This window comes from Schistocerca piceifrons, chromosome 11, assembly GCF_021461385.2.
Source record: "Schistocerca piceifrons isolate TAMUIC-IGC-003096 chromosome 11, iqSchPice1.1, whole genome shotgun sequence".
Lineage (NCBI taxonomy): Eukaryota > Metazoa > Arthropoda > Insecta > Orthoptera > Acrididae > Schistocerca > Schistocerca piceifrons.
Genome location: NC_060148.1, coordinates 31,012,594 through 31,028,206, shown reverse-complemented (window position 1 = coordinate 31,028,206; position 15,613 = coordinate 31,012,594). Strand labels below are relative to the sequence as shown.

General features: G+C 43.3%; 1 protein-coding gene and 1 non-coding gene across 2 annotated transcripts in view; one reads left to right on the top strand and one right to left on the bottom strand.

Moving 5' to 3' along the window:
* Positions 1-15,613, bottom strand: part of LOC124720446 (coiled-coil domain-containing protein AGAP005037) — a 992,798-nt gene that overhangs the window by 190,932 nt on the left and 786,253 nt on the right. The window lies entirely within an intron of this gene.
* On the top strand, positions 14,266-14,340 carry Trnat-ugu. Its single transcript has one exon. It is a non-coding gene; the product is annotated as a tRNA-Thr (tRNA).

Here is a 15,613-nt window from a genome sequence, read left to right as displayed (position 1 = left end):
CAGTTCTACTTACATCCATTTTCAGGTTTAGTACCACCATGTTATAGTAGTGGTAGTAAAATGATCTCAAAGTGATTGTTATGATAACAGATACAGGTAATGAGGTGTAGTAATTTTTTGGTGTGAAAAGTGTTTTAAGAATGTGGTGTCACCGCCAGTCACCACACTTGCTAGGTGGTAGCCTTTAAATCGGCCGCGGTCCGTTAGTATACGTCGGACCCGCGTGTCGCCACTGTCAGTGATTGCAGACTGAGCGCCGCCACACGGCAGGTCTAGAGAGACTTCCTGGCACTCGCCCCAGTTGTACAACCGACTTTGCTAGCGATGGTTCACTGACAAAATACGCTCTCAATTGCCGAGACGATAGTTTAACAAAGCCTTCAGCTACGTCATTTGCTACGACCTAGCAAGGCGCCATTATCAGTTACGATTGATACTGATTCGTGTACCGTCAGACCGACGTTCACCATTAATGGATTAAAGTTAAGTCCGTTTTTCTAAATTCTAATTTCCTTGTCCTGTTCCAGACCTCACGCCATCCTGCGTGAGCTAAAACGCGTGCCTTTTGGCCCCCTCCTAGTAACACGGTGTTGGTTCTCCTGCCAACCAAAACATTGGTGACAAGGATGGGATCTGCTGCTCGCCGTCTGCTTTCAGCGATGGTGCCGTCCAGTCAGCACCCTGGGGACCCATCTACTGGCTCGCCTCAGCCCCAGGTGTTACCGACACTGCCTTCCATTTTGCCCCATGGCGACGCGACGCCGCCGCCTGTTCTCCTGTCGGCGACGCCCGCAATGGACGCTTCGCTGCAGCCGCCGGGCACCTCCCTGGGTCACGCGCCGCCGATCGCTTCCCGGCACCAGGTGTCCTCCAACATGGAACTCTTGCCCGCTCCGGACCATATGTCGTCTTCGCCCGTCGGGTGCCCCGGCCTGATGGAGGTCGACCCTTCGGCCCCTCCTGTCTCTCTGCGGGCGCATACACCCCATGGTGGCGTGCGCCCTGGAGCAGGTTTTCAGGCGTTTCCTAGCTCCCCGCAGTCCGAATGACAGGGTGCGGGTGGCACAGCCTCGCCTGTTGTTAGGCTCCCCACCTCGTCGCATACGTCAACATGGGGTCCTCCCCACGGCGGGCGGAAGCCTTATGCCACAACCGTACGCCGATTTGTGGGGGAGGAATGTGGTGTCACCACCAGACACCACACTTGCTAGGTGGTAGCCTTTAAATCGGCCGCGGTCTGCTAGTATACGTCTGACCCGCGTGTCGCCACTGTCAGTGATTGCAGACCGAGCGCCGCCACACGGCAGGTCTAGAGAGACTTCCTGGCACTCGCCCCAGTTGTACAGCCGACTTTGCTAGCGATAGTTCACTGACAAATTACGCTCTCATTTGCAGAGACGGCAGTTTAGCATAGCCTTCAGCTACGTCATTTGCTACGACCTAGCAAGGCGCCATTATCATTTGCTATTTATCTTGTGATGCATGTACCGTCAGACCGACGTTCACCATTAATGGATTAAAGTTAAGTATTCCATCAGCTACGTCCGTTTTTCTAAATTCTAATTTCCTTGTCCTGTTCCAGACCTCACGCCAGCCTACGTGAGCTAAAACGTGTGCCTTTCGGCCTCCTTCTAGTAACATGGTGTTGGCTCTCCTGCCAACCAAAACAAAGAATACAAATTTTAGCAAAATTTAAGAGCCATTGAAGGGAGAACTATGATGGTATGATGATTGTTATTATTTACAGTAAAACTATATGCAAAAAGTGGGGATGAGTAGTACGGTGCTAAATATTAAGGAGGTGACTGTATACACAGAACAAGTCTGTTGCATTACCCATTGTTTGTGTTGAAACAGACATAAATCAACACTATGCCAGCCATTCTGACCTTCATTCCTGTGCAAAATTTTCCCCTGCAAATCATAAAAAGGATACTGGAATCACTTTTTCTTTCATAGTATGTAATCTCTATTGTTGCAGGGTCCACTTGTTTGGTTGTTTTCTGCCATAACTATCTGTGAGGGATGTCTGTTGAGTGTAGTCCTTGGTCTTTTAAGACCATCATCTTGCAAAGCCACAGGATTGACATTCTCCTGCATTGTAATGGATGGCGGTTTTTGTCAGTGAGTTGTCATAAGCTTTTGTGATAAGTCTGTACCATCTGAGGTGTGTTTTTTATCATGTGTTGGTGATTATAATCACTCCCATTTGTTGCCATACATGTCTGCTTTTCCTACAGACCTGGCTTGTGACACCCATGAACCAATGCAACATTTCTCATTTTCTGTCAACACAGAGCTTGTTTACAATTTGTTTTTGCTGCCAAACATTCTGAGCCACAAGGTGGATGAGGGATCTATAGTGAGAGACGACATCAGCTCAAAAAAGTGTATTGTATACTGGAATATATAAGAACTACATATCCCTGTATGTGCACCATAATGTCTTATACAGAGATAAATGCATTTCAGTGTCCTCATCTTGCAGACTATCTCAGGACTTATGCTTCAAAAGGTTTCATCAACACTTATGTGCAATTTTTCATTAGTCTTGTACTCATGTTAAGCAATATGGGGCTTGATTATTCCCCATGATGAACTGTTTGGCATGGTAAAGTCTTTATGGTGCTCATTTTCATAGGGGCGGGGGATGTTACTGAATCACACTCAATCCAGCAGCGCCTTGAAATTGTTCACTGAAAAAACCACACATCTGAATAGTTAAGCATGTTGGAGCTCCTTCTTGCTGTGACCACAAATGATCCACGATTTGTTTTGTCTTCGATCTGAGGTATTAACCACATTTATAACTTGTCCAAATAAGAATTTCCATTGTCCGAACAGTTACTGTGATGACATCCCAGCTCATATCGTAACAAGAGGTGGGCTCCTTTCGAACTCTTGCACATAATGGGGAATTTATTAAACCAGAGAAAAAAATTGCTCCCATGGGAATTGTGAATTGGCACTTATTTATAAGCAAATGACACTCTAGAGAGAGGCAAGGCATATGGAAATTGTGTCAACAAAGGGTTGACAGTGATGGAGGCTGATGTTTTCTCTCACATTTTTGGAAGTCCACTATGTGGCCCGTTTTTATTAGATGGAGCCTTCCCGGAGCTACCTCTGTGTGCCATTATCCCTGTCGTTGTCTGTGAATGTTCATGCACCTCATATCAGCCATGGCTTCACAACTGGAAAGACACAATGTTGACAACAGCGCTTTTATCAATTTCAAATAGAGGACATCAATAATACAACTATTTTCCCTAACTGTACAAAGCAAGAGGGTTAGGGGGCCTACTTGGACATTTATGGGTTACCCCATTACAATTAATGCTAATATGAGACTATTTGTTCCACATTTAAAGGATCTTTAAAAACTTAATTTAAGAATTAAATTGAAAGATAAATAACTTCAGTAGTTTCATCAGAACATGTTTTTTAATAACACCTTCCGGTGCGAGATTGTATGTTATTTTTTGTATAGCATGAATTGCATCTGTTGCACTGAGGCCCTTGACAACACCACTCCTGTGTAAATGTTGTACCACTACATCCTTCTTTTTAACAACTCTCAAATGCTGTTCAAACTGTAACAGATTTTATTAAATGTGTCACATACTTGCTTCAACAAATCAATAGTTAAAAACAGTCGAACTTATGAGTTGTTGTGCACTCTAAACAAAATCATTAAAAATTGCACCTAGATGAGGGAAGTAGACAAGTTCCAAAGAGTGCAAGCAATGTATTGCACCTAGATGAGGGAAGTAGACAAGTTCCAAAGAGTGCAAGCAATGTGTTTCAAACTGTGATTGGTGTTGCCCAAAAGGCGGCTGATAACACTGGTTGGTCCAATATTGGTTACGGATTTTGCAAATATTTTAAATTAATGGCTCAGGTGACTCACCTTGTAAGTTACTTATAAATGTAATACCTAGCTTGTGTTCTGACAGGATTTATAAGTTATTTGATATACACTAACATACCACATAAATTACAAGTCAGTGCAGTTAAGTAAGAATCCACCCACTGCCAACAACTGCAAAAGCCTTATTTCCCATTCCACTCCCTCCCTCTTTTCTGTGTTCTTGGTGCTGGATAATATTATACTAATCTAACACAATGCAATTATTGTCCAAGTTTGTTTATAAGAGTTCATATCACATTACCTCCTTGTTTTGTTCATCTTTTGTAAGAGGACTCTGTCCCCAATGTGCAAAACTACTTATAATTCACATTTGACTCGTAGAAATATGTACAAAAAACTTTTTACTCTTAGTGATACAAATTAATATCATATTGAATTAAAAACATACTTTAAATTATAGCACTCCAACAGAGATTCTTTCTTTTTAAACGTTGTCTTCTAAGACTTGGTAGTGAGCAGAGATAACCATATAGCTAAAATGTTGAGCAGTAGACAGGCATTTAAATAGGACTGAAATTGATAATTTCAGTATTATTTATGTACCTGTCGACTGCTTAATGGCTCAGCTGTATGGTAAGTGGTTACCTTTACTCCTTCCATTTTTGATATTCTCCCCAGAACTTCCGTCATATTAATGAGACTACGTAGTATGTTTAGCTACCATGTGGTATCGCATTATGTAAGATTTTCTATTGATATTTTGAAATTTTGTTAGGAAAGCTGATTGCTTGTGCTTGTTTGGTTTTGATTTTATCTTTGTTATTACAGTTTTTATCATTAGTTAGTTTTAGCAAGTATTTTAATGCATTTATACAGAGACTGAAAGAAACTTTTAGCTTTTGGCATAGGATAATAAAACAATGCTTAATATAAATGCATCAGCTCTTTCTTGTTTATTTGTTGTAGTATACAGTACAAACACTATATAATAATAAATGTGTGCTTATTATTACATTTAGATTATACAAACTTAGACATAATGTGATTTAAATTTTAATTACTGTGATATTCCTTATCTCGCTGTAACTATTTTGACTAATCTACAAATGCATTCCTACAGCTCACATTCTCTTGCATTTCAAAACTATTTGCATGTATTTATTTACTGATTTTTTATTTATTTCTCTTTCCATGCCTCTACTGCACCTAAGAACATGCAGGTAAGTCACTTCAGACTATGACAATACCATTGGCCATGTGATATATTGCCTAACAAAGAATTATGCTAACCTACCCTTGCATCAACAGCCTGAACCAACAGTGTTATGCTGATGCTCTGGTGAACTGCACAAATGGCAAATGAAAAATTTGTTTATCAGTTGATATGGAGCCACTATTTTCTCAGAGCTGTGCTGGAAACCAGACTTGAAGAGCTAGATTCTGAAATCTAATGTTGGTACACAGGTAGGCTAAAAGCAGAGTAACTACAAGATACAGCACTACACATGCATTTGATTAGAGCTAGCAAGATGGTCATCAGGAAACTGGAAACAGTGGAGCAAAGAGAGAAGGTTTCAGGTATGATTAGGAACAGATCAGTCATTTGCTTATGAGCGTGATATCTTCTGTGAGGGTGTGACTGTCATGGCAGCAGACTGTCATACATACACTTGACTTTTTTCAGGTTTGGAGGCACTCTAGAGGTGTGGTGTGCAATTCTGAAGGTTACGGATACACTTATCTGTGAAAGCTAGTAGTGGAATATTGGCAGTAGATTTTTATTTATGAATGGCAAGGTATTTAGACATTGGAATTAGTGGTCAACTGTGTACTTTACAGTAACTGTTTCTGCACCTTCTGTTTGAGGGAGATGGATTTGTAAGTATTTTGCAAAAATTCTCTTGTGGAAAGGTTGCCACAGAAACGTAATTGCCTATGCTTTCTGGTGGACAGATGTCTGGAAACAGCAATGACACTATGTTGCACATTTTGCTCCTCCGTAGTTGAACTTGGTTGCTTTCTGAGACAGGGGTGCTTCAACCATTGTAACCTCCTATTTGCTTTAAAAAATGGCAAATCCAGAACATTTTCACTACTGACCTGCAAAATAGACCCTATCCTGAGAAAATCTAATCTTCAATGTACAATGATAATGCTGCATCTATTTTTATGTTAATTGTTCACTCTCCTACAACTCAGCATCTTGTTCTCCAGTCTTTATTTCTGAACAGTCATTATGGAAAAAATTGTAATTGTTAATAGCAAACATTGTAGAGCAATTAGTGAAAAACTAATTTTAGGTGTGTCAAAAATCTTTGTACTGAAAATATCACTTGAGAGCCTGATGATTCATGAAAAAGGTACAGTAAAGTTTCTAGAATGTGAGTAAATAAGACAGGCAAACTGACAAGTTATGCCAGTTAAGAATTACCATCATGTGTTTAGCAAGAGAAAACAGATGAGTCTTGTAATCAAAAGTTCGGTTATCAGCTGTGACAAGAAGATATTTAACGTTAACATTGCTTTCTCATATCTTTTGAGGGAAATGGTTGAGCCCAAATCTAATGAAATGGTCCAAACGGATTGATTTGTTTGATTTATTTGCTATTGCTACACTATGTGATCAAAAATATCCAGACACCTGGCTGAAAATGACTTAGAAGTTCGTGGCACCCTCCATCGGTAATGCTGAAATTCAGTATGGTGTTGTCCCACCCTTAGCCTTGATGACAGCTTCCACTCTTGCAGGCATATGTTCAATCAGGTGCTGGAAGGTTTCTTGGGGAATGACAGCCCATTCTTTACGGAGTGATGCACTGAGGAAAGGTATCAATGGCAGTCAGTGAGATCTGGCATGAAGTCGGCGTTCCAAAATATCCCAAAGGTGTTCTACAGGATTCAGGTCAGGACTCCGTGCAGGCCAGTCCATTACAGGGATGTTATTGTCATGTAACCACTCTGACACAGGCCATGCATTATGACCAGGTGCTCAATCATGTTGAAAGATTCAACCACCATCCCCGAATTGCTCTTCAACGGTGGGAAGCAAGAAGGTGCTTAAAACATCAATGTAGGCCTGCGCTGTCATAGTGCCACACAAAACAATGAGGGGTGCAAGCCCTTCCATGAAAAACACCATCACACTACCACCTCCGTATTTTACTGTTGGCACTACGCACACTGGCAGATGATGTTCACCAGGCGTTCACCTTACCCACACCTTACCATCGGCTTGCCACATTGTGTACCATGATTCGTCACTCCACACAATGTTTTTCCACTGTTCAATCGTCCAATGTTTACTTTCCTTACACCAAGCGAAGTGTCGTTTGGCATTTATTGGCGTGATGTGTGGCTTATGAGCAACTGCTCAACCATGAAATCCAAGTATTATCAACTCCCGCCTGTCATAGTACTTCCAGTGGATCCTGATGCAGTTTGGAATTCCTGTGTGATGGTCTGGATAGATGTCTGCCTGTCAGTCAACAACAAGGTCGGCCTGTACACTTTTGTGCTGTACGTGTCCCTTCACGTTTCCACTTCACTATCACATCGGAAACAGTGGACCTATGGATGTTTAAGAGTGTGGAAATCTCGCGTACAGACATATGACACAAGTGACACCCAATCACCTGAGCACGTTCGAAGTCTGTGAGTTCCATGCAGCGCTCCATTCTACTCTCATGACTGATCACTACTGAGGTCGCTGATATGGAGTACCTGGCAGTAGGTGGCAGCACAATGCACCTAATATGAAAAACTTATGTTTCTGGAGGTGTCCACATACTTTTGATCACATAGCTTATATCTATTGTCTTGTTTCCCAAAACTAAATTAGCACAGTTCTTGTGTAGAAGATGACTGATTGCAGCTTCTGTAGAAGGGAACCGATTGAAAATTTAGGAGCAGTATGACATGAGCAATGAAGAGGACACTGTCCTCTTACATGAAATCTTGTTATCTTATGCCTAACCTTCAATTGGACTGCCACTTGTAACATGTGGAAGAAAAAATAAATCTTTCATAATGAGATTTCCCACATGCAGTAGCCCATAACAATAGGAGTATAATTAATCAGTACCAGTGACTAAAGTACTAGTACCATTTCCTAGTTTTACTACATGTCCAACTGGAAAAAGCATAACAAATCTCATACTACCCTAAGCTGTCAGATTTTGGGCTGAGATGTGGAATGGCCCGAGATTTGGAACATTTCCTGGCCAGTCATTCAAAATGTTTGATTGAAAACATTACTTCTCTATGCTCTTCTATTAAATGGGCACTGAGTGAAGTTGAAAAATTAATTTAGCCAGCTTGTAGTGTCTCATGTCACTGTATTCTTGATTAAAAATTGATACAGATATGGGCTTAACTCAATGCCAGTGTCAAGCTTGTGACTGTTCAGTTTCTCCTGGTGTAGATGATGAAAAATTAGTTCTCAGGTTTATTGGCAGAGCTCCCTGACAAACTATCACAATATTTTGGCAAATAAGAAAATTGTCATCAGTGTATGTGACATCAAGATCTGAATGTACACTCGTCAACAAAGTTCTCATCATAAATTTTGTCATTTACTTTGTTCCAGAACTGTTCAGTCAAGGAAGACTAAAAGTTTAAGGTATTAAGATGAAGCCCATCCAGAAGAAAATCTCATGTTTGTTAGGCTATTGTTGATTATTAGTGTGCAAAGGATGTTTTGTTGTGTGTATCACAGTCCAGTACCAGATGTCAATAGAGTAGCAGTGTGACATCAGCTGTTCTTGATCAATGGAAACATGTAAAACATATGAGGAAGACAGTTTGCCGCTAATGATCAGGTAAAAGGCTCCCACCTGCAGACTCTAAGGAAGTCAGTTTGATAGGCTGCATTGGAACTTCAGTGCCTTAAACATTAGTGTGTTATGTCATCAAAACGCAGCTGTGGCTGACTGTTTACAAAATGCAGGTTCTGCAGGATGTGCTGAATGCGGGTCCTGCAGAATCTGCTGCCAATTGACAAGCCACAGTGATACAACCCCGCATACGGTGTATCACCTGGAATGAAACATTGTAGCCTCTGACAAGGGACTCTTAGTAGTAATAACTTCCTTATCTAGGTTTCAAGGCATCCATGTTACACTCAGAAACAAATGTGGGACAGCAGCAACAGAGAAGGCCAACAAGCTGTGAACACTGACAGTACATGCCTTACCTCATAGATAGGGCCCATTCCATTGTAAGAATCACATAGCTACATCATTTAAGTGTATTGCTTTGCACCACTTCAGATTCCAACATGTCTTTAATGACGACACTTGTCTTTCATGAGATTCAAGTGTTCGCAAGTCAGCATTTTCTACGTATTTTGCACTGCTAAGTTGCAAAGAATTGTGCCACGAAGTCAGGAGTTCACAGTTTTGTACTTTCCTCCCCCTGCCCCCCCCCCCCCGTCCCCCTCCCCCTCCCCGTATATATTTTTCTGTGAACTGTCTGTTTTATATGCCTGCATATGACACAGTGTATTTAATACAATGGTACATAGTAAGGGATCTTCTTGACCCAAATTGTGTAACTGGTTAACTGTACCCACATAATTGTATTGTTAATTTTGAAAAACTTTTAGTCTTTCAGTATGCTTTTCTGAGATGTTTGAATATGGTTTCATGGATAAAACTAAACAGTAATGCAAAATTGTTATATACGTGCTACTGAAAATGGCTGTTCAGTCAAAACTGTTTTAGCCACTGTAATAAACCTTAATACTAAAAAATGTTAAATATTCAGTCAGCTAAGTAATAATGTTGTTCTTCCAAAACATAAAAAAAATGTTGTGGCTGAAAACCCACATGCAATCAAAATGATCTGTAGAGATATTTTGCACTCTCTAACAGGTGACTCAAATACACCCCCATCTTTTTGTAGCCTCCACAATATATGAAACTGGATAATCCTCATAATTAAAGGAGTATAAGATTTGTTGTCATTTCAGCTGGATTTAAGGTAGTGGTGCCTGAAGATACAGTCATGTGGTTCAGGAATGTACTCTTTTTTTAATGTAAAATCGTCATAAAAATTTTAATTATCCCCTAGAAAAAATAATGTTGTGTACTTATTTGTTTGTTTGTATGTAGGTGGATAACAGCAGCCCTGTTACACACTGAAAACCCACATCACAATATAGCACAACGCTAGAGGAGCCGAAACAAAATTTGTAGCCCATTCATAAAATGGTATTTTGTGTTAGTAACAGCCTGAATGCCGTAGCTGTCAGGCCAATCAAGACCGTTAAAGAAATCATTTGACACAGCTGCTATAATCTAGTGCTTCTGAAAACAAATTACCATTTTAGAACAGACTGTGGCATTTGTTTTGGTCAGGTGCTGATCCAGGAAGGGAGAGGGGGGCCGGACTATGACCTTTCCTTTTACACCTACAAAATACCATTTTAGTAGAAGTGTTTATATTTTTATATACCACTGATAAGCCAAAATATTATGACCACCGCGCTCACCGCCATGTTGAATGCCGCCTGGTGGGGTTGGAGACATGCGATGTGGTAACAAAAGTATGTCAGCGGAGCAGACACGGACAGGGGACCACCCTAGTGGGCTGCAAATGTGGAAATCCATTGAGATTTTATTTATTTATTCATATGGCTAGCCCCCCTCCTCCGTCAGGCAGACCGTTCGCCGGGTGCCGGTCTTTCAATTTGACGCCACTTCGGCGACCTACAGTTGATGAGGGTGATAAGATGATGATGAGGACAGCACAACACCCAGTCCCTGGCTGGAGAAAATTCCCCGACCCAGCCGGAAATCAAACCCAGGCCCAGAGGATTCACAATCTGTCATGCTGACCATTCAGCTACCGGGGGGCAGACATCCACTGAGATAAGCAACTTTGATAAAGGACAGATTGTTACTAGGCAGAGCCAGCGAACGAGTATCTCGAAAACTGCGAAGCTGGTCGAATGTTCACACGCTACTGTCATGAGCTTCTACGGAAAGAGGTAGAAGGACAGTGCAGCCACCACCAGGTGCTAAATGGTTCGACGTCCACGGCGCTTCACAGAACGTCGGGTTCGGAGGCTTGTCTGCTCTGTAAAGTAGTATAGATGGTGACCCATGGCATCTCTGCTGAAAGAGCACAATGCTGGTGCACATATAGGTGGACATTGTTCATCGTACATTGTTGAATTGGAGCTCCACAGAAGATTACCTGTACTTGTCCACATGTTGATACAAACGTCGTCAGTTACGACTGCAGTTGGCATGGGACCATCGGGATCGGATCGTCGATCAATGTAAACGTGTTGACTCTTCGGTTGAATCACATTTTTGCTACACTAGGTCGATGGTCGTCTACACAAACGCCATCATCAAGGTGAACGGTGGCTCGAAACGTGCAGCGCACCATGGATGCAGACTGGTGGGAGCAGTATTATGCTATGGGAAACATTCTCATCCGCTTGCACGGGACCTGTGGTAGTAATAAAAGACACGCTGATAGCTGCGAACCACGTGCATCCCTTCATGCTCGATGTCTTCCCCAATGGCGATGGCATTTTTCAGCAATACAACTGTCCTTGTCTCGTTGCCAGAACTGTGCTACAGTGGTTTGAGGAGCATTACAGTGTACTCGTGTTGATATCTCGGTAACTAAATTCGCCTGTGAAACCCATTTGGGTTGCTATCGGCCACCATCACCGCATACGCAAATCAGTGGCCAGTTATTTACGCGAGTTACATGACCTGCTCGTAGACATCTAATGCCATATACCTACACAAACTTACCATCAAACTGTCGGATCCATGATACGCAGAATCAGTGGTGTGTTTTGTTTCAAAGATGGACAAGCAAGCTATTAAGCAGGTGGTCACAATGTTCTGGCTCATCAGTGTATATTATGAGGGGTGTTCAAAAAGAAACGAGCCAGAGTCTGGAACGCGCAAACCAGTGACAGGAGGGTAATATCGTGGCGTGTGTAACAAGGTGTGGTTCCGACCAGAACGTGGAAGTTCGCGACCGGTCGCTAGAGGGCATGCGTGCACGTCACATGACTATACAGAGCTGACAGCAGCATGCATCAATCATCCAACGCTGCCAGTCGCATTGCAAAGAGTGACATGGAGGCATCAAAAGAAGAGCAAAGAGGTGTTGTTCGTTTTCTGACAGCGGAAGGAGTGTGAGGAACAGGCATTAATCGACGAATGTCGCAAGTGGATAGTGAACACTGCATGTCCCTTGCAAGGGTCAAGGCGTGGAACAAGCGCTTCAGGGAAGGACGGGTGTCGTTAGCCAATGATGCATAGCCTGGAACACCACAGTGTGCATTATCGATGACATCATGCAGCTGGCGGATGCACTCATTACCCGGGACTGCCGAGTGACAGTGAAGGCCGTAGCCGCCGTCGTCGGATTGAGTGTCACAAATGTTCACACCATCGTGAAGGAACGGCTGCATGTGCGCAAAGTGTGTGACCAGTGGGTGCCCCACAGTCTTCAACCACACCAGGAAGCATGTCGAATGGCCCACTGTCTTGCTCATCTGCACTGCTATGCTCGGGAAGGGAGTGCATTCCTGGCACGAGTGGTGGCTGGAGACAAGTCACGGTGTCATCACTTCGAACCAGAATCAAAACGACAAAGTGTCCAGTGGAAGCATTCAGGGTCACCACCACAAAAAAAATGCCAAGGCCATCCACACGAGTGCAGGAAAGGTTATGCTGACGTTCCTCTTTGACCAAGATGCCCCCCTTCTGATTCACTTCCTGCAGTGCTGATAACAGTGAATGCCCAGCGTTACTCGCAAACCTTGACCACCCTTCGCCAAGTGGTCAAATCAAAACGACCAGGCAATCTCAGCCGTGGGGTCATTCTGCTCCATGATAATGCAAAGTCTCATACAACCAATGCAGTAGCGGCACTCCTGCAGAAATTCAAATGGGAAGTTGTCAGCCACCGCCTCATACAGTCCAGACCGCTCTCTCCCTGTGATTACGCCATTTTTGGTCCCCTTAAAAAGGCTCTGAGGGCCAAACGATTCACCTCGGACGACGACGTGCAGCTGTACTTGCGGAACTGGTTGACATCGCAGCACTGGGAATTTTATGAGACAGCCATTCACTGCCTTGTGTCACAGTGGGACAAGTGTCTCAACAGCCAGGGTCAGTACTTCTAAAATACAGGTACTGGTTTCTGTAATTATGTTCCTGCCTCGTTTCTTTTTGAATCTCCCTTATAATTTCCATATTTCACTGCTAACTTTCTGAGAATTTAAGCATGTGAAAACCAAGAGTTTTGAAAATGGCACAAAATTCTAGAACTTGACACGTTACGGTTAACACATGACAATTTTCAGCATGTGCTTGTGTCAATGAGCTTGCCCTCTCGTGACACAATCAAAATGGGCAGGAGGAAACGAATGGCACTTAATGGCATGAGACGGTATGCGATGTTACTGCAGTAATTATGAAACTGGGTCAAATTTACGAAGAATAGAGCCCACTTACCGGTATGAAATTGCAACCCCTCAGGTCTGGATGCATGCCATGGTTCGGTTGGGAAGGGTGTCATAAACCAATTCTGCCCTCTCCTGAGGCAAACTGGATCACAGTTGTTGTAGCTGGTCCCTGACAACCTGTTTACTGGCACTGGAATGGAGTTTGTCACAGCTCTTCCCACACGTTTTGTCAGGGACAGAACTGTGAATTTTGCTGGCCACTGCGATAGCTCAGCATCACACAGACCGTCCATAGACACATATGCAGTATGTGGATGAGCATTATCCTGTTGGAAAATGGCACCACAATACTATTGCATGAGTGGTAACACATGAGGACCTAGGATGTCTGTGTCATGCTGTTAGAGATCCCTCATTGACTGCCAACCATGACGCAAGTAATACCCAATGACGCTAGGAGAAACATCACTTTTGCCTCACCAAAACATTTTAAGCAAGGGGCTTCTCCCCGAGTCGCCGTAACATGCTCATCAGAGGTGGTATAGGACCGCGATTCGTTTCTGAACAATGCATCGCCATTCATCAGCAGCCCATGTTTCTTGGTAATAGCACCACGCCAAACACAGTCGTTTGCAGCTAGGGTGTCCATTTAATTATCATTTCATTCTAGCAAAGCTGCATAGTCATCAACGGTATCTGTTCATTCGGGAACTGATACTACCGTCATATATAGTTAAAATATGGTTTCCAGGCCATTGACCTTCTTTTGCGAATGCACTCGCTATGCCCGAACTCGTACGGGACTTGGTAGATTAGCCTTCCACGAGTAATGAGTATGACGGGCAAACATCTATTAGGCGCACTACGAACGTAGTGGTGTGAACATATTGGGAAGTTGGGTCTCACGGGGAGCGTGCAAGGGATAAGTCCCTGCAGACGCACTATCCTCTGTGCCCGCGGTGGCTCAGATGGATAGAGCATCTGCCATGTAAGCAAGAGATCCCGGGTTCGAGTCCCGGTCGGGGCACATATTTTCAACATGTCCCCAATGAAGTATATGAACGCCTGTTTGCAGATAGGGTGTCCATTTAATAATCATTACAGTCGTTTGTGTTATGGTGTTAATGGCAGCCCACGCGTGAGGCAGTAATTTCGTAGTCTGGTTGCTATTAGTCTCCGGTCATTGGTTGGGATGACACAGAATGTTGTAGAGTCCGTTACTTGTTCTCGGGTGGCAGGCGCGGACATCAGTTGGTGTACAATATGAGGATCCTCCACTGTGGTGTTCAGACGAGATCGACCGCAATCTTGACAAGGAATATGCCTGCTCTCACATCCCACGCAGTGCAACATCAGGCTACTGTCACAATATTTGACGCTGCTCAAGCTCCTTATATACGATACCTGGCGTGGCAACAACACTAAATCCGAACAACATAAATGCTCTCTGGTGGCCTGTCATGAAGAATTTAAGTTCAAATCATTTACATATCCGTTGAAGTTGTGTACGTGTACAAAGTTACAGTCACATCCGACCACGTCTTTGGGTGCTTCACTTTTTTTTTGACAGTCAGTGTATATTCGAGGGGTGAGAGGGGGGGGGGGGGGGGTGGGAGGGTGAGAAACAGTAACAAACTGTGAATCCCAGAACAGAGCCTGGATTCACTCCTGAATCTAGCGGCGTGCTACCATACTGTGGCGGGGGTCTTCAGTGTGCACCAGACCTGTAGACATGTACCTACAAACGAGCAAACGAAAATAACTACGTAACTTTATTGTTTGCGGTGGTAGTTAAAGCTTCGCACTAGTTTCGTGTATTGGGATGTGCTGGGTTCTCCTCTATCAGAACAACAGGAAGACAGCCATTTCTTATGAGCAGAGCAGGACGCGTCATATCTCAAATCAGTAAACTAGTACTTTATGCTCTACGTACACTCATACTATATGTTTTTGTATTCGCATTTTTTGCTTGGTGGGAAGCTTATACGTTGAAGCATGTTGCCATTAATTTAAGCAAATTTACTAAATACTATGACAGGTAAGCGCTCTTTGTAAAACCTGCTAATAAAAAAAAAGTTATAATACTCATCGTCGTTTTAGTAGGGCTTCGGGATGATGGTGCGTGGAGGGAGGGCCGTGGAAGGGTAAATCGTAGAGGTGAGAGCAGTTAGTATCCCCTGCTACGGCATGCTGAGCAAGGCAGCTACGGGCGGATGCAGTCCCTCGCCACTACTGAGGGGGCGTGGTTATGGATATGGTTGTGGTTACCGAGTGGCATCGTAGGGGACGACGGCAGCGGC